Source organism: Dryobates pubescens, chromosome 15, assembly GCF_014839835.1.
Source record: "Dryobates pubescens isolate bDryPub1 chromosome 15, bDryPub1.pri, whole genome shotgun sequence".
Classification (NCBI taxonomy): domain Eukaryota; kingdom Metazoa; phylum Chordata; class Aves; order Piciformes; family Picidae; genus Dryobates; species Dryobates pubescens.
This window is the reverse complement of record NC_071626.1, coordinates 26,410,358-26,432,531: the sequence shown is the minus strand read 5'-3', so window position 1 is coordinate 26,432,531 and position 22,174 is coordinate 26,410,358. Positions and strand designations below refer to the sequence as shown.

The window sequence follows — 22,174 nt, the reverse complement described above, 5'->3', positions numbered from 1 at the left end:
AATCAGATCAGGGCTTAGTTTGGAAGGGACCTCAGAGCTCATCTGCCCCAACGTGTCCCCCATGCCCAGGGACACCTCTCCACTCGACTCAGCTGCTCAAGGCCGCATCCAGCCTGTCCTTGAACACCCTGAGGGCGGAAGAACAGCACACTGAGAATGATTAGTCACTGGTTCATTTATAGACAGTGCTGAAGGGTTCTCTTTTTCACTTGTTTTACATTTTCAACTGAAGGAGCACAGGTTTAGATTGGATCTTAGGAAGAAATTCTTCACTATGAGGCTGGCAGGACTGTGGGATGGATTGTCCAGAGAGGCTGTGGTTGCCTCCTCCCTGGAGATGTTCAAGGCCAGGCTGGATGGGGTCTCGAGTAACCTGGGCTGGTTGAGAGGTGTCCCTGCCCATGGCAGGGAGGTTGGATTAGATGATCTCTGAGGCCTCTTCCAGCCTAAGCTGTTCTGTGATTCTGTGATTTATGTCATTAAAGAAGGTGTTGGATACATTTCCTTTCACATGAGCAGTTAAATTGTGATGGTGTTATACTAAAAGATTACTTTCCCTTTCTATAACTAGGAAACCTAGAGTATTTTAATGGATCATCCAGCTAACAGTGCTTTCACAGGAGGCTGGTCAGGCACTATGAAATGTCTTTCTATTTTTAGTATAGCCTAGAAGGCTCTGAGAAGACCTTCTTGTGGCCTTCCAGGATCTGAAGGGGGCTACAAGAAAGCTGGGGAGGGACTTTTGAGGGTGTCAGGGAGTGATAAGACTGGGGGGAAGGGATCCAAGCTAGAAGAGGAAAGATTTATACCAGATGTTAGGAAGAAGTTCTTCCCCATGAGGGTGGTGAGAGACCGGCACAGGTTGCCCAGGGAGGTGGTGGAAGCCTCATTCTGGGATGTTTTTGCAGCCAGGCTGGATGTGGCTCTGGGCAACCTGCTGTAGTGTGAGGTGTCCCTGGCCATGGCAGGGGATGATCCTTGAGGTCTCTTCCAGCCCTGACAATTCTGTGATTCTGTGATCTCCAGGGATGAGGCCCAAACCACCCCCCTGGGCAACCTGTTCCAAACCTGTCTTTTCTCAAGTTCTTTTTTCTCGAGTTCTGCTTCTTCTATGGAAAAATGCTGAAGAGGACAAGAAAATGCAAAGCCAAATTTACAGAAAATCCCAAGCCTAGTCTTAGATTCCAGCTCTGGTGAAGCAATTAATACATTCAGGTGAAGACTTAAATTCTAAAACTCTAAAGGACTGAATTAGTGTTCATTGACCCATTTGGCAGGGAAGGCCAATGGCAGCTTGGCTTGGATCAGGAATAGTGTGGCCAGCAGCACTAGGGATGGAATTCTGCCCCTGTGCTCGGCACTGCTGAGGCCTCACCTCCAGCACTGTGTGCAGCTCTGGGCCCTCGCTGCAGGAAAGATCTTGAGGGGCTGGAGCAGGTTCAGAGGAGAGCAACCAGCCTGGGGAAGGGACTGGAGGGAAAGGCTGAGGAGGAGAGGCTGAGGGAGCTGGGGGTGTTCAGCCTGGAGGAGAGGAGGCTCAGGGGGGACCTTCTCACACTCTACAAGTACCTGAAGGGAAGCTGTAGTCAGGTGGGGGTCAGGCTCTGCTCCCAGGCAGCTTGTGCCAAGAGGAGAGGGCATGGCCTGAAGCTGTGCCAGGGGAGGTTTAGGTTGGATGTTAGGAAGCACCTCCTGATGGGAAGGGGAATTAGAGACTGGAATGTGCTGCTCAGGGAGGTGGTGGAGTCGCTGTCCCTGGAGGTGTTTAAGGCCAGATTGGATGTGGCACTCAGTGCCATGGGCTGGTTGATGTGGTGGGGTTGGGTCAGAGCTCAGAGCTCAGAGCTCTGTTCCAGCCTCAGTAACTCTGTGATTCTGTGAACTGCTGCTTGCACTTCTGAGCAAGCATGGAGTACAGGTGTTGGCCTGTTGAAGGAATTTAATCAAATTAAGAACTGGATTAGTAGATACTTTTTGATGAGCTTTTACCCAGTACTCTTCCTTTAGCATACACTCACTTTTGTGAGCATATACTCACTGTGTCCAGTTCTGGGCCCTGTAATTCAAGAGAGATGTTGAGGTACTGAAACATGTCCAGAGAAGTGCAATGAAACTGGTGAGGGGCCTGGAGCACAGCCCTGTGAGGAGAGGCTGAGGGAGCTGGGGTTGCTTAGCCTGGAGAAGGGGAGGCTCAGGTGAGACCTCACTGCTGTCTACAACTACCTGAAGGGAGGTTGTAGCCAGCTGGGGGTCAATCTGTTCTCCCAGGCAACCAGCAACAGAAAGAGGGGACACAGTCTCAAGTTATGCCAGGGGAGGTTCAGGCTGGATATTAGGAAGAAGTTCTTCACAGAGAGAGAGATTGGCCATTGGGATGTGCTGCCCAGGGAGGTGGTGGAGTTGCCATCCCTGGAGATCTTCCAGACCTGAGCAAAGGCTTTGACACTGTCCCGCACCACATCCTGGACTCCAAGCTGGTGCATGATGGGTTCCATGGATAGAGCATTCAGTGGGTACAGAACTGGCTTGATGGCTGCACCCAAAGGGTGGCTGTCAGTGGTCCATGTCCCAGTGGAGGCCAGTGACAAGTGGAGTCCCTCAGGGATCAGTCCTGGGACCAGTTTGGTTTAACATCTTTGTTGGCATCATGGACAGTGGGACTGAGGCTCCCTCAGCAAGTTTGCTGATGACACCAAGCTGTGTGGTGCAGCTGACAGAGGGAGAGAAGGGACCTTGACAGGCTGGAGGGGTGAGCCCATGACAACCCCATGAGGTTCAACAAGACCAAATGCAAGGTCCTGCATCTGGGTCGGGGCAATCCCAGGCACCAATACAGGCTGGGCAGGGACTGGCTTGAGAGCAGCCCTGAAGAAAAGGACTTGGGGGTGCTGGTGGAGGAGAAGCTCAACAGGAGCCAGCAGTGAGCACTTGCAGGCCAGAGAGCCAAGCAGAGCCTGGGCTGCAGCAAAAGAAGCATAGCCAGTAGGGCCAGGGAGGTGTGGTGCCCAAAACTGACCTAAGCAACATTTCTGCCGTTGAAACAAAACAAAAGTGGTTTAAAATGCACCCTTTCCTGGTGGGTCTCTGGGTTCAGTGACACAGGCTGCTGCACAGTTTGGTTTATGACCTATTGACATCATTGTTGCATTGATTAAAGGTGGTGAACTAGAAAGTGTCCTTGCTGGTCAGCCTGGAATCCAGCTGAGGAACGTAGTGAAGGTTTGCCGCCACCTAGAAGTCAAATAAAAGACTCAGAAGAAGATTATGGGCAACAAAGGTTGGAAAATTAACATGACAATTGACATCACTCCTGATAGCCAGGAGGCACCAGAAGACATTTTCCAGGTTGCTGAGGAAACCTCATGCTTCCCATTTTAAATCCTGGAATCTTTCCAGGCCTAAGCTCCTGCAGCGATGCTGTTTGGCAGCACCTTTCTGTGGGAGAACAGAAGCAGCCCAGGTGCTGGAAATCAGGGGACTGCAGAAATGAGGTTTAGTTTTATGTCTGAAAATTTGATACAAACCCTGAGCTTTACAGAGCTTTGTAGAGCCTCAGGAGGTTGGGTGTTTGCTTGTTTTTTCCCTCAGTTCCATCCAAATGAATTTTGCATGAAACCTCACTTTAAGTGGTCGAGATTCCAGGCAAGGGCAGAGTGTCAGAAACTAAAATAGAGACCATGCTGGGTGAATTGGAAATCTTAACCTGAAAATCATTAACTTGGGCCTCATTATTCTCTTTGCTACATCTGACTATCCATGCTGTAGACCAGGATAAGAAGCAGTAGGGGTGGGGGGGCGGAAATCAATACTTTGCAATCAAAGCATTTTAAAGAACCAGCATTTGGGACAAGTGCTGAGGAACCGGTACCCAGAGAGGCAAAAACCCAACAAATCAAGCCAAACAAAAGCAAAGCAGCGAATCAATCACCCCCGTGCTTTGCAGGGAGGCCATGTTTTGTCTTGAGGAGGGGGACTTAACAGTCCTTTCATTGTGCAATGCAGCTGCAGGCACATCAAATGCAAGGTTCGGTGTCTGAACACAGCAGCAGGGATTTTTGGGCAGCTCTCTCTGCGCTGTGTGATAATTGACCTGGGAGAAAGGGAAGCAAGAACACAGATCTTTGAATTTAGGTGGTTTGTGACTGTGCTGACTCCTTTAGCTAGGATTGAGGAAGACTCCAAATGTGGTTTCCCTGCTCCTTTGGATAAGAAGCACTGCCCTGTCTCCAGAGCAAATAAATGCCCTCTGGTCTGCAAAAAGCTTAGAAGTCAAAACAAAAAGCCTTCCTCTAAATGTTTCTATATTTACCATCAACACAAAACCCCTGAATCCTGTGCACTTCAGCAACACAGTTCGTTGGAGCTCTGTGTTCAGAAACTGTCTTTGTGTACATCACAGTAAGAAGGGTACTGAAATGGCAGTGCTGCCCACTAGCAGCTTTGGATCTCAAAATCTCTGTCTGGACATACTTAACCTTCAATCTCATCATGTGTAAGTGAGCTTGCATTTGGGTGTCTATCCTTTGCATACAAAAATCAAAGCCTGAAAAGGGGGTTATCAGGGAAAACAAGATGCAATCATATCATCCCAAACAGCACACAGAGGCAATGTCTATCAGGAAGACATCTCCTCCTTCCTTGGAAGTCCTCAGCTCTCTTTATCAAAATGTCAAGAGGTTTTTTCACATCCCACATATCTCTTTGTGACTAAATAGTTCTGGGAATCTACTACCAGGGTGCCAGGGGAGGTCCAGGCTGGATGCTGGGAAATATTTCTTCCCAGAGGGGGTTCTCAGACACTGGAATGGTCTGCCCAGGGCAGTGCTGGGGTCACCATCCCTGGAGGTGTGTGGAGCTGGTGCTTAGGGACATGGTTTGGTGTTGACCCTTTGGTGCTGGGTTGAGGGTTGGACTGGATGAGCTTGGAGGTCTCTTCCAAACAGATGTTTTCTAGGATTCTGTGGTTCTCTGGTTGTGCAAAGAACAAAGAGAGTCCCAACAAAGATGGTCCATGTGTACAGTTACAAAGTGAGTGAGCAGATGCCCTTGTACTAAAATGGATCATTTTCCCCTCCCTACTACACCTGTGGGTGAGCTTATTTAACTGTGCTTTCTGTGTACTGGAACCATGAACCAAGGAGGGATCATATTTATCTGCTCATCAGCCCAGCTTCTGAAGGGAGGTGGAAGGAAGACCTGCTGAGCTTTGTGCTCAGCCAGGACTGGTGGAGTAGCTACTTTTCTTCAGGAACTCTGTGGCCTAAGAAGCAGTGCAAACACAAGAGCATGTCTGTCAGGAATAGCCCTGTCTCTGCTCCTTTTGGTCCGGGTCACGAGGCATGCCGCTGAACCAGTTCCAAACCCAGCTCAGAGATTTCAAGTACCAGAAAAAAAGCCCTAATGTCTGCAGAGGCTTATACCAGCTTCATTAAAGCTGACAGATGAGACCTCCAAAGTCCTGGTGGACTTTTCCCTCCATGTCCCTGCAGGGACATCAGACCTCTACTGCTGCTGCTTTTTCTTCCATTCAAGCCTTTCTGTGGCCAGGGCTTGTTGACTACCACTGAACATAACAACAGAGTTTAAATCTGTGGCTTTTGCAAATGTCCAGGAGCTGTCCTGTCAAATTTGTTGCCCTGTGTCTCTGAGATGCTACAGTCCCTTCTCTTTTCAGGAATATCCTCTCAGAATTCCCTTACCACACAGGATGGGATTTTTAAGTCAAGATACTCTTTTTGGCTATAGTAATAATAGGAAAAATTAAATGGGCTTTGAATTGTTCATCTGTGTGAAAATACCATTGGGCAAAATCTTGTGGAAGTGCTGAGGAGGAGTGTGAAGGCTTCATCATGTGACTTCAAACTCAGCACAATTATCCTGAGAGATTTTTTTCATTTCACAGGATCACAGGACCAGAGGATGTTAGGGGCTGGAAGGGACCTCTGGACATCTTCCAGTCCAAGCCCCCTGCCAGAGCAGGACCAGAGAATCCAGCACAGGTCACACAGGAACACATCCAGACAGGGATGGAAAGGCTCCAGAGAAGGAGACTCCACAACCTCTCTGGGCAGCCTGTTCCAGTGCTCTGTGACCCTCACAGTGAAGAAGTTCTTCCTCATGTTGAGGTGGAACCTCCTGTGCTGTGGTTGATATCCATTGCCCCTTGTCCTATGCCAGGGTGCAACTGAGCAGAGGCTGTCCCCTCTTGACCCCCAGGCCTCAGATATTTATAAACATTTATTAAATCCCCTCTCAGTCTCCTCCAGGCTAAACAGCCCCTTGGGAAGGAGATTAGTTGTTGCATTTCCACGTGGAAAATGATGACACACAGAGAATGAATATTCATTTAACAGTGAGTTAGAACTACTTTGAGAATGGGATCCATACCCTTCCATTCTCAGTTTCCCCTTCTCTGAGAATCCATTGGGAGGTTTTAGAGCTATTTCAGCCCAGCTCAGACAATATGATGTGTCTTTTATTTCCCCCTGTGAATGTGCAGCTAATAAGGACATTATTAGGGCAGAGGAATACCTCAGTTTCTTCATGCCACTTTTCAAGTCATTGCTAGTACAGCTTTAAAGGTGACTGATTATTACAGAGGTCTTAGAGTTTATTACAGAAGCTCTGGTTCAGTGTCAGCAACATCTTGTCCCTCTCAGGATAAGCTTTAGCTCATTAGAATTCATAGAATCAGAGAATCACAGAGTGGTCTGGGTTGGAAGAGACCTCCAAAGCTCATCCAGTCCAACCCCCTCTGCACTCAGCAGGGATGTTCCCAACTAGATCAGGTTGCCCAGAGCCCTGTCCAGCCTCACCTTGAAGATCTCCAGGGATGGGGTCTCAACCACCTTCCCGGGCAACCTGTTCCAGTGTTCCACCACCTTCAGAGTAAAGAACTTGTTCCTAACATCCAATCTAAATCTGCTTTGCTCTGGTGTGAAGCCACTGCCCCTGGTCCTGTCCCTTTGCAAACAGTCTCTCTGCATCCTTCAGGAAGCCTCCTTCAGGTACTGGCAGGCTTCTATTAGGTCTCCCTGGAGTCTTCTCTTCTGCAGGCTGAACACCCCCAGCTCCCTCAGCCTGTCCTCGTAGCAGAAGTGCTCCGACCCCCTGGTCATTTTCATGGCCCTCCTCTGGACCTGCTCCATCAGATCCATGTCCTTCCTATATTGATTGAGTACTCCAGGAGAGGTCTCCCCAGAGCAGAGCAGAGGGGCAGGATCCCCTCTCTCCATCGCTGGCCACACAGCTTTGGATGCAGCCCAGGCTGCCCTTGGCCTTCTGTGTTGCAAGCTCACACTGCCTGCTCCTGCCCAGCTTCTCATCCATCAGTAGCCCCAAGTCCTTTTCCTCAGGGCTGCTTTCTATCACCTCCTCCCCTAGCCTGTATTGATAGTGAGGATTGCTCCTGACTAGAGCTGATCTGTTCTGATTCTGAGCCATGTAGCAACATCTGTTTCTGACTTGGGACATGGGTCCTAAAAGGTCCACAAGCTTAGCTTCAGATGGGATTTTCAGTCCATAGTTTACAGGTGCTGGTAGAGGTGACAGTGTGTTTCTCCAGGGACTGACCCAAGGAATGGATTTTGATGTTATGTACAGTGCCTTGTAGCTTGAAGTGTGTTCCAGTGCTCATCCTGAGGGCTTTTGGCTTCCTAAGGCACACACGTTTCACAGCTCTCAAGCTGAGTGCTGTTAGGGCCCTCACCAGTGAGTTCAGCCTGCAGGGACAGGCTTCTTGTTTAGGTTATAATAAACAATACTTGATCACTTGTATCAATTGGTGAAATTTTGTCTGTTGGATACTTCCTATACTGAGTTACTGAAAACAATAAATTGCCTCCTGGGCATTCTGGGCACTGTAGTGAAGAGTTTGATTGCTTTATGGATTTCAGTTGAAGGAGAATAGGTTTAGATTGGATCTTCACTATGAGGAATGGATTGTCCAGAGAGGCTGTGGATGCCTCCTCCCTGGAGATGTTCAAGGCCAGGCTGGATGGGGCCTGTTTGAGAGGTGTCCATGCCCAGGGCAGGGAGGTTGGATTAGGTGATCTCTGAGGTCTCTTCCAGCCTAAGCTGTTCTATGATTTATGTCATTAAGCCAGGAGTCAGAGATGGTACACAGATTTCTGCTACTGAAGAGCATTGCAGGAAGTTTTTGAGCATCAGTAGAGGAAGCAGAGGATTTTCTGTTCTTATTGGTCTTTGTTCAGTGCTTATAGTTCCATGGCAAATTGTCTTCATAGAACAGTTGAGGGTGGAAGAGATCTCTGGAGCGCATCTGATCCAATCCTCCTGCTCAGGCAGGGCTATGCAGAGTTGGTTGCATAGGACCATGTCCAAAGAGCATAAAAAACACTTTTCCTGAACTTCAGAGCAGTGAAATGATGCCTAACATGCAACTGAATGTTGTTCAGTGAATTATCTGGGATATTTAAAGTAGTGAAGGAGGCCTAAGGCACAAAACAACTGTTATGCTGTTACAATACTTTTTGGTGCACAGTTCTGGCTACCAGTGCAGCAGCTATGTTAGAGCAACCTACTGGATTCCAAATCAACTGTTATGCCTGCCTCTATTATAGCTTGGAATTTGTGAATGGAGAATGTGCTGCTTTATTTTTCATGGTATCATAGTATCAGTATCAGTCAGGGTTGGAAGGGACCACAAGGATCATCTAGTTCCAACCCCCCTGCCATGGGCAGGGACACCCCACACTAGATCAGGCTGGCCAGAGCCTCATCCAGCCTGGGCTTAAACACCTCCAGGGACGGGGCCTCAACCACCTCCCTGGACAACCCATTCCAGGGCTTCACCACTCTGATAGTGAAGAACTTCCTCCTCACCTCCAGCCTGAATCTCCCCACCTCCAGCTTCATTCCATTCCCCCTAATCCTATCACTCCCTGAGATCCTGAGCAGTCCCTCCCCAGCCTTCTTGGAGCCCCCTTCAGATCCTGGAAGGCCACAATGAGGTCACCTCGGAGCCTTCTCTTCTCCAGACTGAACAGCCCCAACTCCTTCAGTCTGTCCTCACAGGAGAGGTGCTCCAGCCCTCTGCTCATCCTCCTGGCCCTTCTCTGGACACCTTCCAGCACCTCCAGATCCCTGTTGGAATAGGGGCTCCAGACCTGGAGGCAGTACTCCAGGTGGGGTCTCAGCAGAGCTGAGCAGAGGGGGAGAATCACCTGCCTTTTGCTTGGGGCATTTTGTGATCCTACAATGAAAAGCTCAACCCATCTGGATGATCTGAGGCACATGCAGCACATGCAGCTGTATTCCCAGATGGCTGGAAATTTTCTTCTGAAAAAATCAAATGTTGTCCTCAGGTGTGCAAAAGAGATACTAAGCCAACTTCTCATTTTGAGATCTAATGCTGTAAGGAAGGTTCTCTCAGTTAATATTGATGCTATGAAGGAATCTTTGTCGGTTACCTTCAGGAGCTCAAGCACTGGATTTCTCAGTGGGGGGTTCTGTGGGGGTTTTTTGGTGGGTTGGTGAGTTTCTAGCTCTGTTTACTGCTGTGGAAAAACTTTGCTTCAGTTTAATTGCTTCCAAATTAATAGGAAAGGGCTTTATTTCAAAAGTAAGCTCTTGCCATCAGGGTGGGGTTTTAAGGTTGCAGACGGCTGATAACTTTATCAGTTAGGTGTTAATTACTTTATCTTTTCACTTATTGGTGGCATTGTAAAACCAAAGCCTTGATGTGGCTCTGGGCAGCCTGATTTACAGAATCACAGAATTGTCAGGGCTGGAAGGGACCTCAAGGATCAGCCAGGTCCAACCCCCCTGCCATGGCCAGGGACATCTCACAGGATATCAGGTTGCTGAGAGCCACATCCAGCCTGACCTTAAAAACATCCCAGAATGAGGCTTCCACCACCTCCCTGGGCAACCTGTGCCAGGCTCTCACCACCCTCATGGGGAAGAACTTCTTCCTAGTGCCTGACCTAAGTCTCCCCTCCTCTAGCTTGGATCCACTCCCCCCAGTCCTATCACTCCCTGACACCCTAAAAAGTCCCTCCCTAGCTTTCTTATAGCCCCCTTCAGATACTGGAAGGCCACAAGAAGGTCTCTGCTGACTGCCTGGGAGTTGGACAAGATGACCTTTGAGGGTCCCTTCCAACCCAATGCAATCTGTGGTTGGTTGGTTGAGCTTCCCCGCCCCAAAGTATTGATTATCCACTCCTCCTTCTGTATTGATTATCCACTCCTCCTTCTAGCTAGCTACATTCAAACCAAGACAGGAAACAGGACTGTAGGGTTACAAATGTCAGCTGTGCAGCTCAGCTGCTGGAGCTGCCTAGTGTAGGGGTCTAAAGCAATACACATTGCCCTGAGGCTGTCACCTAAGATTGATAGCAATAGCAAAGTTACAAGCAAACCCCACTGCAGTTCCTGGTGTTATCTGTGCTCCACTGCTCCAGCAAACTGAAACAGCAAGTCAGCAAATCTGTCATGTAGGGAAGGAATCTTTGCTTTGTCCCTGGAGGAGCAGCAGTCATTTTAATATTGTGTCCTTCTCATGCCGCCAGATAACTCCATGATGGGCAAGACAGAACATTACTCAGAGGCAGTGGGATTGACAAATCCTGGTTTCTTGAAGGAATCTGGGAAAACAGCCAACTCTGGGGCCTCTTGGCTTCCTTAGAAATGAAGAGTAGTCTTTCTGGCAAGATAAAGCTAGTCAGTTTTGTTGGTGCACCCACAGCCATACTAGACAAATACAAAGCTCCCTGTAGCTGCAGAGGCAGGGAAAGCAAGACTGTGTGCCACATGTGCCCTCTTTCAGGTTGCTTCCATCAGTCTTCCTCACACAGCTTTGCAAGGTTTCACCATTTCCAATGCCCTGGTCACCAGACATGCAGTTATTTTCCACCCCTGGGGGGGAGTTGTCTGAGCTGTGCCTGGAACAGGCGTTAGTGATTGCGTTAGCCAGCTTGGGGATCTTCACTAGAACAAGGAGGGAATCATTTCTCAGTTTAAATCAATCATTTCCTGGATTCAAGAGTGAATTTTGAATCCCCTAGCCTAAAAAGTCTTCAAAGTTGGGTCTCTGCACAATGTCTGTAGAGTCATTAAGAGTGCCAGAAAGCACAAGTATATAAATAGCTCTCAAGGCTGCGATTTCGCTTGCCCAAAGGATAAGACAACTGGTCAGCACGGAGCAGCGGCACCAGGAGAAAGGGAGCTCACCTTGTCCTGGCACAGCATGCCTGTGACAATTAGGTAGCTCCTCTGTGTGAGGAAGGCCTTGCATACCTTCCAGCAACGATGGAAGCTTTAAACATAAAACTTCTGGATCAAGGGGACCACTCTCTCCCAGTCTTTACTCCAGTCTCTTCCAGTCTTTATTTTTCATTTTGCCTAAAGCAATGTGTGATACAAACTGGGGAAGCACCAAATGCTGCTGCTCATTTAAAATACTGGGCTCTGTTGCTTAGCCTGGAGAGGAGGAGACTCAGGGGTGACCTTACTGCTCTCTACAACTACCTGAAGGGGGGTTGTAGTGAGGCGGAGGTTGGTCTCTTCTCCCAGGCAACCAGTAGCAGAACAAGAGGACACAGTCTCAGGATGCGTCAGGGGAGGTTTGGGCTGGAGGTTAGGAGGAAGTTTTACACAGAGAGAGTGATTGCCCACTGGAATGGGCTGCCTGGGGAGGTGGTGGGGTCGCTGTCGCTGGGGGTGTTCAGGGCGAGGCTTGACAGGATGCTTGGTGCCATGGGTTAGTTGATTAGGTGGTGTTGGATGATAGGTTGGACACGATGATCTTGAAGGTCTCTTCCAACCTGGTTTATTCTATTCTATTCTATTCTATTCTATTCTATTCTAATCTATTCTATTCTATTCTATTCTTTGTGTTGCTAGTGAGGGTTTTATTTTGAGCACAGGCCATAGAAGAATTTTAGTTGAGAGTTTGCTATTTTGTCACTAGAATAGAATAGAATAGAATAGAATAGAATAGAATAGAATAGAATAGAATAAGCCAGGTTGGAAAAGACCTTCAAGATCATTGTGTCCAACCCATCAACCAATCCAACACCACCTAATCAACTAACCCATGGCACCAAGCACCCCATCAAGCCTCCTCCTGAACACCTCCAGTGATGGTGACTCCACTACCTCCCTGGGCAGCCCATTCCAATGGGCAATCACTCTCTCTGTGTAGAACTTCTTCCTAACATCCAACCTAAACCTCCCCTGGCACAGCCTGAGACTGTGTCCACACTTATCACTGTGTGCTGATTTAAATTTAAATCTCTAAGAGCAGTGATAGCTAAATACTGAAGAATACACACCCACACCCACACACACAAACACTCTCTTGTGCTGAGTATTTACAGTAGGACTTACTAATCCCATCCTTTCATCACTCCATGTCCTTTCTAGGAGAATGGAAGGGGGCAATCACAGTTGCCTGGGCATGTTTTACACTGGGATTAGAAGCATCCTTCCTTTCCAGAGCCCTTCTCTCTGGTTTAGGGCAGGTTTACCTGACAGTATTTCTTTGATCAGTGATTTGGACAAAGTACTTCAGTGTCTCAATCCATATCTCAATTAAAATCTTTGTCCAAGTGGAACAACGTTCTGCTTGAGTGATCCTAAATGTCAGTGTAACTGGAGTTTAGTTTGCTGTGAGGATTTCCTCTATAGTCAACATTAAATCCTATGTTCCCATCCTATCCTTTGGCCTGCCTCAATGTTTGGTCTCCTCTGACCCCCAATTGCCATTCTTGGGTCTCTCAGTGCTGTGATGAGTTCAGACATTCCTCTCCTCAGGTCCTTTCTTGTCACCCTTTTCCCTATAGTCTGTAGCCCTCTGCTCTGTATGTATCTTAGATGTACTTAACCAGAAGACTGGAAGCTGGCCAGCATGGTGCCCATCCACAAGAAGGGCTGGTTGGATGAGCCAGGGAATTCCAGGCCTGTCAGCCTGACCTCAGTGCCAGGCAAGGTTATGGAACAGTCATCCTGAGTGCAGTCACACAGCACTTAGAGGATGGCCAAGGGATCAGGCCTAGCCAGCATGGATTTAGGAAGGGCAGGTCCTGCCTGACCAACCTGATCTCCTTCTATGATCAGGTGACTGCCTGGTGGATGTGGGGCAGGCTGTGGATGGAGTCTGCCTGGACCTCAGCAAGGCCTTTGACACCATCCCCTATGGCAGACTCCTGGCCAAGCTGTCAGCCCATGGCTTGGATGGGAGCACACTGCGATGGGTTAGGAACTGGCTGGAGGCTGAGCCCAGAGAGTGGTGGTGAATGGTGCCACAGCCAGCTGGCAGCCAGGCACTAGTGGTGTGCCTCAGGGATCAGTGCTGGGCCCTGTGCTCTTTAACATCTTTACTGATGATCTGGATGAGGGCATTGAGTCCATCATCAGTAAATTTGCTGACGACACCAAGCTGGGGGCAGGAGTTGATCTGCTGGAGGGTAGAGAGGCTCTGCAGAGGGACCTGGACAGGCTGGGCAGATGGGCAGAGGCCAAGGGCAGGAGATTGAACACATCCAAGTGCCAGGTTCTGCACATTGGCCAAAGCAACCCCATGCAGTGCTACAGGCTGGGGTCAGAGTGGCTGGAGAACAGCCAGGCAGAGAGGGACCTGGGGGTGCTGGTCAATGGTAGGCTGAACATGAGCCAGCAGTGTGCCCAGGCAGCCAGGAGGGCCAATGGCATCCTGGCCTGCCTCAGGAACAGTGTGGCCAGCAGGAGCAGGGAGGTCATTCTGCCCCTGTACACTGCACTGGTTAGGCCACACCTCGAGTCCTGTGTCCAGTTCTGGGCCCCTCAGTTTAGGAAGGAGGTTGACTTGCTGGAAGGTGTCCAGAGAAGGGCAACAAAGTTGGTGAGGGGCTTGGAACACAGCCCTGTGAGGAGAGGCTGAGGGAGCTGGGGTTGCTTAGCCTGGAGGAGACTCAGGGGTGACCTTATTGCTCTCTACAACTACCTGAGGGGAGGTTGTAGACAGGCAGAGGTTGGTCTCTTCTCCCAGGCAGCCAGCACCAGAACAAAAGGACACAGTCTCAGGCTGCGCCAGGGGAGGTTTAGGTTGGATGTGAGGAAGAAGTTCTACACAGAGAGAGAGATTGCCCATTGGAATGGGCTGCCTGGGGAGGTGGTGGAGTCACCATCATTGGAGGTGTTCAGGAGGAGGCTTGATGGGGTGCTTGGTGCCATGGGTTAGTTGTTTGGGTGGTGTTGGATTGGTTGATGGGTTGGACACGATGATCTTGAAGGTCTCTTCCAACCTGGTTTATTCTATGTATTCTATGTATTCTATCTAAGCAGTCATGTGCCAGTAGTTACATTATCCTTACTCTGTATAGAACCAAAATCAACATCCAAAGCAAGTCAGGAAAATCACATCAGTGTATGAAGGAGCTTCAGTTTTCCATATTTTGAATGTTTGGGCACCACTGAGATGAAAATATTCCAGATTACAGTATTTGTATTTTTGCTGCAATGAACTTTCCTAGGACAATCCTGTGCACATTTAGTGGTCAGAGTATTTCCTGGGACTTGGGGCAAAGTAGTTGGGGCTGTTTCCATTTCCTGGGAATCCATTCATATTTGGTAGGTGCAAGGAGTAAAGCTTTTAGAAAGCACAGTTGCAGAGATTGCTTCTCACTGGCAGGACACAGCTGAAAGGAGAATTAGCCTGATGGTATCTGGTGTGGTTGGAGCAGGATTTCAACACAGTGGATGTAACCTATAATTAGGTTGTGAAACAAATCACCAGATCGTTATCAGATGTGAAATAAATGATTGAAGAGGAGAAGGAGAGTCTAAATTAATTTGGTTTGAAATTTAGGATGGCACTGGTTCAGCTTCGAATTCCTTGGGTAAGTGGAAGGACTGCAGTCAAGTTGGAGCCAACAGATTGTCTTAATGAAGAATCTAGGTTGGGCTGTAGTAGGTGATAGATGATGGGTGCATTCTCTTGCCTGATGAATAGCCGTGAAAACAAGGGATCACTCAGTGAAGCTCTAAGAGAAACCAGTGGTGGATATTCATGTATGGGTGATGTACTTAACCAAATGTACTCAACCAGCTGGATCACATAGAGCCAAAACAAATCTCTTATGACCAATTTTTCTACTTCTGTTATTTAAAGCATTGCCCATTCATGTTTAAAACTTGGATGCTTCAAGACACAACCAGTATCAGCAGGCTGGAAAGGCTGCCTCCCCCTGCAACCTCTCATTTCAAAACCCTACCTGTACTGGCCAGTGTCCATGCTAGTTTTTACAGTTCAAGGACTCTGCTTTTGACTGGCTTGAGCTATTGATACTACTGAGCCTCCTCAGGACGAAGCAATTTCTTAACTAAGTAGAACTTTTTCACAGTCTAAGGATGTTGCTAATGTATATTTTTTTTCTAGGCAGATGCTTTGCAACTCAGACAATGCTTAAAAATACATACATTTGCTCTCCTGAAAATACATAGAATACATAGAATAAACCAGGTTGGAAGAGACCTTCAAGATCATCGTGTCCAACCCAGCAACCAATCCAACACCACCCAAACAACTAACCCATGGCACCAAGCACCCCATCAAGTCTCCTCCTGAAAACCTCCAATGATGGTGACTCCACCACCTCCCCAGGCAGCCCATTCCAATGTGCAATCACTCTCTCTGTATAGAACTTTTTCCTAACATCCAAACTGAACCTCCCCTGGCGCAGCCTGAGACTGTGTCCTCTTGTTCTGGTACTGGCCGCCTGGGAGAAGAGACCAATATCCGCCTGTCTACAACCTCCCTACAGGTAGTTGTAGAGAGCAATAAGGTCACCCTTGAGTCTCCTCTTCTCCAGGCTAAGCAACCCCAGCTCCCTCAGCCTCTCCTCGTAGGGCTGTGTTCCAAACCCCTCACCAACTTTGTTGCTCTTCTCTGGACTCGTTCCAGCAAGTCAACCTCCTTCCTAAACTGAGGGGCCCAGAACTGGACACAGGACTCGAGGTGCAACCTAACCAGTGCAGTGTACAGGGGCAGAATGACCTCCCTGCTCCTGCTGTCCAACCTGTTCTTGATCCAGGCCAGGATGCCATTGGCCCTCTTAGCTGCCTGGGCACACTGCAGGCTCATGTTCAGCCTACTATCAACCAGCACCCCCAGGTCCCTCTCTGCCTGGCTGCTCTCAGCCACTCTGACCCCAGCCTGTAGCACTGCCTGGGGTTGCTGTGGCCAATGTACAGAACCTGGCACTGGGATGTGTTCAATCTCCTGCCCTTGGACTCTGCCCATCTGTCCAGCCTGTCGAGGTCCCTCTGCAGAGCCTCTCCACCCTCCAGCAGATCAACTCCTGCCCCCAGCTTGGTGTCATCAGCAAATTTACTGCTGATGGACTCAATGCCCTCATCCAGATCATCAATAAAGATGTTAAAGAGCACAGGGCCCACCACTGATCCCTGGGGCACACCACTGGTGCCTGGCTGCCAGCTGGCTGTGGCACCATTCACCACCACTCTCTGGGCTCAGCCTCCAGCCAGTTCCTAACCCATTGCAGTGTGCTCCCATCCAAGCCATGGGCTGACAGCTTGGCCAGGAGGTTGCTGTGGGGGACGGTGTCAAAGGCCTTGCTGAGGTCCAGGTAGACTACATCCACAGCCTGCCCCACATCCACCAGGTGGGTCACCGGATCATAGAAGGAGATCAGGTTGGTCAGGCAGGACCTGCCCTTCCTGAATCCATGCTGGCTGGGCCTGATCCCTTGGCCATCCTGTAAGTGCTGTGTGATTGCACTCAGGATGACTGTTCCATAATCTTTCCTGGCACTGAGGTCAGGCTGACAGGCCTGGAATTCCCTGGCTTATCCAACCGGCCCTTCTTGTGGATGGGTACCATGTTGGCCAGCTTCCTTCTTCACAGTATCACAGTATCACAGTAACTAAGGTTGGAAGAGACCCCAAGGATCATCAAGTCCAACCTGTTCCAACAGACCTCACAACTAGATCATGGCACCAAGTGCCACGTCCAATCTCCCCTTGAACACCTCCAGGGACGGCGACTCCACCACCTCCCAGGGCAGCCCATTCCAATGACGAACGCTCAGTGAAGAACTTTTTCCTCACCTCGAGTCTAAACCTCCCCTGGCACAACTTGAGACTGTGTCCCCTTGTTCTGGTGCTGGTTGCCTGGGAGAAGAGACCAACCCCCTCCTGTCTACAACCACCTTTCAGGTAGTTGTAGAGGGCAATGAGGTCACCTCTGATCCTTCTCTTCTCCAGGCTAAACAATCCCAGCTCCCTCAGCCTCTCCTCATAGGGCTTGTGCTCAAGGCCTCTCACCAGCCTTGTTGCCCTTCTCTGGACACGTTCAAGTGTCTCTTCTTGTGTCATTTATCATCTCACAGAATCATAGAATTGTCAGGGCTGGAAGGGACCTCAAGGATCAGCCAGTTCCAGCCCCCCTGTCATGCCCAGGGACACCTCACACTTGATCAGGTTGCCCACAGCCACATCCAGCCTGGCCTTAAAAACCTCCAGGGATGAGGTTTCCACCACCTCCCTGGGCAACCTGTGCCAGTCTCTCACCACCCTCATGGGGAAGAACTTCTTTCTAATGTTCCATCTAATTCTGCCCTCCTCTAGCTAGGATCAATTCCCCCCAGTCCTATCACTACCCAACACTCCGAAAAGTCCCTCCCCAGCTTTCTTGTAGCCCCCTTCAGATACTGGGAGGCCACAGGAAGGTCTCCTCAGAAGCTTCATTCGTCCTGGAGACCAAATCTATCTTTTTCTTTTCCTTTTTAAAACATGATAGATCCATTAGCCAACAACAATGAGCTTTCAACCTGGGTTCTCTTAATGCAATTATCTGGTTCCAACTTGATTTCAATACTTTCATTGACCCATTTTCGATTGAATTGTGCCAGAGCCACCTTAGAGGCTTCTACAGAAAATGCTTCTCAGTATCAGTTTTCATAAGCAGTAGACTTCAGCCATAGGAATGAGTTAGAAGTTCTGGAACAGCTTTAAGTGAAATCAAATTGCTGTCCAGGAGCAGAGGTGCAGGGGTGCAGAGGGTGAATGAGAAGATAGTCCTTAATCTTCTGGTTTTGACTGCAGCATAAATATGGCTTTTGCTTTGGCTGTAATATGCTTGGGAACTGTTGAACACAGTCTCAAGCTGTGCCAGGGGAAGTTTAGGCTCAAAGTGTGGAGAAAGTTCTTCACAGAGAGAGTTGTTAGCCGTTGGAATGTGCTGCCCAGGGAGGTGGTGGAGTCCCCATCCCTGGAGGTCTTCAAGAGGGGATTGGATGTGGCACTTGGTGCCATGGTTTAGTAGTCATGAGGTCTTGGGTGACAGGTTGGACTTGATGAGCTTTGTGGTCTCTTCCAACCTTACTGATTCTGTGGTACAAAGGATCTAATGGTAACAGAGCTCTAACTAGAGGGATTTGGGAAGAATCTAGTGACCTTGATGGCTATTCAACTAGCTGCACCTCGTTTAAATCCTTGGGCTGTTTTTAATTTGTGTTTGCTGGGGGTTGTTAGTGAGAGTTGCAGAATGCAGAATGCTTCCTTGCCCTTGGAACAGAATGCCAGAGGAGACTTCTCTCGCTTCTGCTCCTGTGCTTCAGGGCTGGAAAGCAAAATAATTACTTCCACCCAACTAGGAATAAGTCACCCAGGCTGGAACATGATAGTGCTCGACAACTGGTAAGCTGGGAAAAAAAAGAGCTCAGTAAATCATTAGTGATGAGGACCTTGGGATGCAGAGCAGGTGATCCCAGTGCAGGGATCTGCACCTTTTCGGTAAGCTGAGTGGTGCTGATTTCTCCATTGACAGCTGTCTTTCTCTTGCAAAACAAGTACATCTGGCAAGAATAAAGGCTGCTGATGATCTACTAATAGAGATTTTTATCTTTCCCTTTCAGAGAGGTGGTACAGCAACATATACAAACATTCCATATATCTACATCTATATATCTCTTAGGTTTGTAGAACATTTCATAGGAGATTTGTCATCTCTGAGTACTCCAAGACTAAATAGAGCTGGTTCAATCCTTGTCTTACTGTGCTTTGCAGAGGCTGTGCAGATCCCACTGCACTTTACTTCATCTTTTCTTGAGGGGGTATAAGGAAGGCTCTGGTTTAGTTAGCTGGTTTGATTCCATCAGTTGTGTGAGGATTTGGTTAGAGTTACTTTCTGGGGGGGTGTTTTGTTTTGCTCTTGTTGTGTCGTCATTGCTACAGTAGTGCAGGTTTGGGAGAGAAATGGAATAAAGGCAATGATTTTATTTTCTTATAGTGGTTTTGGTAGGAAGTTTTGCATCCATTGTTACACAGATGTTTGAATTCTGACACATGTCAGTTACAGTATTCTGTACTCTAAGGGTTGTCTCCTTGTTTGGGGTCTATCACTTTTCTGGCCTTGCAGAAGGCACAGTTCACAGATCAGAGGATGTCTGGGGCTGGGAGGGACCTCTGGTGATCTCTCAGTCCAGCTCCCCTTGCCAGAGCAGGACTGTAAAATCCAGCACAGGTCACACAGGAACACATCCAGACAGGGATGGAAAGGCTCCAGAAAAGGAGACTCCAAAGCCTCTCTGGGCAGCCTGCTCCAGGGCTCCATGACCATTATAGTAAAGATGTTGTTCCTCATGTTGAGGTGGAACCTCCTGTGCTGCAGTTTCCATCCACTGCCCCTTGCCCTATCCCAGGGCACAGTGAGCAGAGCCTGTCCCTGTCCCTTCCATCCTGACCCCCAGCCCTCAGCTATTGATAGGCATTCATCAGATCCCCTCTCAGTCTTCTCCTCTCCAGACTAAACAGCCCCAGGGCTCTCAGCCTCTCCTCCCCAGGCAGTGCTGCAGTCCCTTCAGCATCCTTGCAGCCCTCCCTTGGACTCTCTCCAGCAGATCCCTGTCCCTCTGGAACTGGGGAGCCCAGAACTGGATGCAATATTCCAGGTGTGGTCTCACCAGTTCAGAGCAGAGGGGGAGGAGAACCTCTCTGGATCTGCTGGACACATTCTTCCTAATGCACCCCAGGATCCCATTGGCCTTCTTGACCACATGGGCACATTGCTGTCCCATGGAGCACTTGTTTTAGATAGGCTGAGGAGGGGTGTGGGGTGTTAGGTAGTGCCTAAGTGTAACTTAGAACACTTCTATGTACCTGCTGTTCCCTGGGTGATAGAATAAAACCCACCACTATTCCTTACTCCAGACTGAAATGCATGCATGTAGACTGAAAAAGCAGACAGGTTTATAGCACCCACACATTGCATTTCTATATATGTTTGTGGATGTAAGAACGTGCATTTGCAATGGGAAGGTGCAGCAGTCATCTGTCACACAGCTGTTACCTTACTCTGGCCACAGCAAATGTGTGACTGGCCCATGAAAATGCATGCTGGCCCTGGGCAAGTGCTGGTGCTGCCTTGGCAAGCATTTCCATACATACTGAAGCTGAATTATTTAGCTGCCTCTTGTGTGTGGCTTGCTCCCAGCTGAAAGTCCCTCTGCACTAGCCCCTCTTTAGCCAGACGGAGCCTTCGCTTCAGTGTTTTGCCTGCAGAAGTAAACAGGAGGCTAAGAATAGCTCAGCCTGCTTTGTAGTGTGTGTGCATGGTTGGCTGTCTAACAGCCAGCCTGTCTAGACAGCTGACGGCACTGCAGGCTCCTAAGGTCAGAAGAAGCCACGTAGGCTACTCTTGGGATGTTACAGGAGAACCTCTCAGTCCCAACTAGACTGGCTCTTTCTGGAGCTCCATGGGCCACAGACACACACTATCAGGGCATTAAATGATTGCTGGGAGTGTATGAGGAAGGAATTTTCGATTCTTGCAGTTATTTCTGACTTGCATGATCTGTCAGTGCTGAAGGGGTATTTTTGGTGCTGTTTCAACCTTGTTTTGTAGTGTCATTGGAGTTGTGCTCAAATTTGGATCTTAAGTATAACTTGGAGGCCTGGCACTTCTGTTTTTTTAACAGAAGGTAATGACAAAAATAAACCAAACATCAGTCCACTCCTTAACAGCAAATAAACTTACCTCCTTCTTCTGCTGTCAGTAATGCACAGACAGTGTACAAAGCCAGATCCCAAGCTGACATGTGCTTGCATAATATTAACAAAATATATATGTTTAAAAATCTTACACCAGCAGTCTCCCTCCATGGCCATGGGTTACACATCAGCAAAGGGCTCCCTGATTTAGGTTGTTCTTCCTCGTAGTTTCCACTTGCAATACATCCATCATTATTTGTAAGTAGGTGTTCAAGCCTTCTGCAATATCTTTTATCATCATGGATCTGGACAATTTTCTAAAGCTGTGTTCCAGGTGTAATTTCAATAGGGATAGCAAAGAAGTAGTGGGTGTGTCTCAACAGCTGTTTCCTCTGTAATCACAGAATCAGAGAATTGTTAGGATTGGAAGGGATCTCAAGGACCATCCAGTTCCAACCCCCCTGCCATGGCCAGGGACACCTCACACTGCAGCAGGTTGCTCACAGCCACATCCAGCCTGGCTGCAAACACCTCCAGGTATGAGGCTTCCACCACCTCCCTGGGCAACCTGTGCCAGTCTCTCACCACCCTCACGGGGAACAACTTCTTCCTAACATCCAATCTGAATCTACCCACTTCTAGTGTTTTTCCCTTCCCCCAGTCCTATCACTCCCTGACACCGTAAAAAGTCCCTCCCCAGCTTTCTTTTGGCCCACTTCAGATACTGGAAGGCCACAATTAGGTATCCTTGGAGCCTTCTCTTCTCCAGACTGCACAGCCCCAATCTGAACTGCTTGAATCACAGTAGCTCAGTTTTTCTAGGGTTAAAGAGTAAAACCTGGGGATGATTGTGCTTTATTTCCACTAACTGAGGTGCTGCTAACTGCTGTTTGACAGGTAAAGCAAAAGGGCTGGGTAATGCTTTTGTCTGGTTGACTAAATACTGCACTAGATAGGCTTTGTGGTTGTCTGGTTACATTATTGACAAGTATCTTTGAAGGAGTATCTTGCTATGAATATTTTGGAGATGGAATCATAGAGTGGTAGAGGTTGGAGGAGAGAGATGCATGAGATAGAATCATAGGATGGTAGGGGCTGGAGGAGAGAGTTACATCACATGCTGCATGTCACTCACCAGTTTATTCTGTACATTTGCTGATGCAAGATCTTGTCAGCAACTGCAGCAGCAAGGAAGCAGCTGAGAAATCTACCCAGTTTAATC

At 48.6% G+C, this 22,174-nt stretch overlaps 1 protein-coding gene across 16 annotated transcripts in view; it reads left to right on the top strand.

Moving 5' to 3' along the window:
• ERC1 (ELKS/RAB6-interacting/CAST family member 1) overlaps positions 1-22,174 on the top strand; it is a 409,085-nt gene that overhangs the window by 140,565 nt on the left and 246,346 nt on the right. The window lies entirely within an intron of this gene.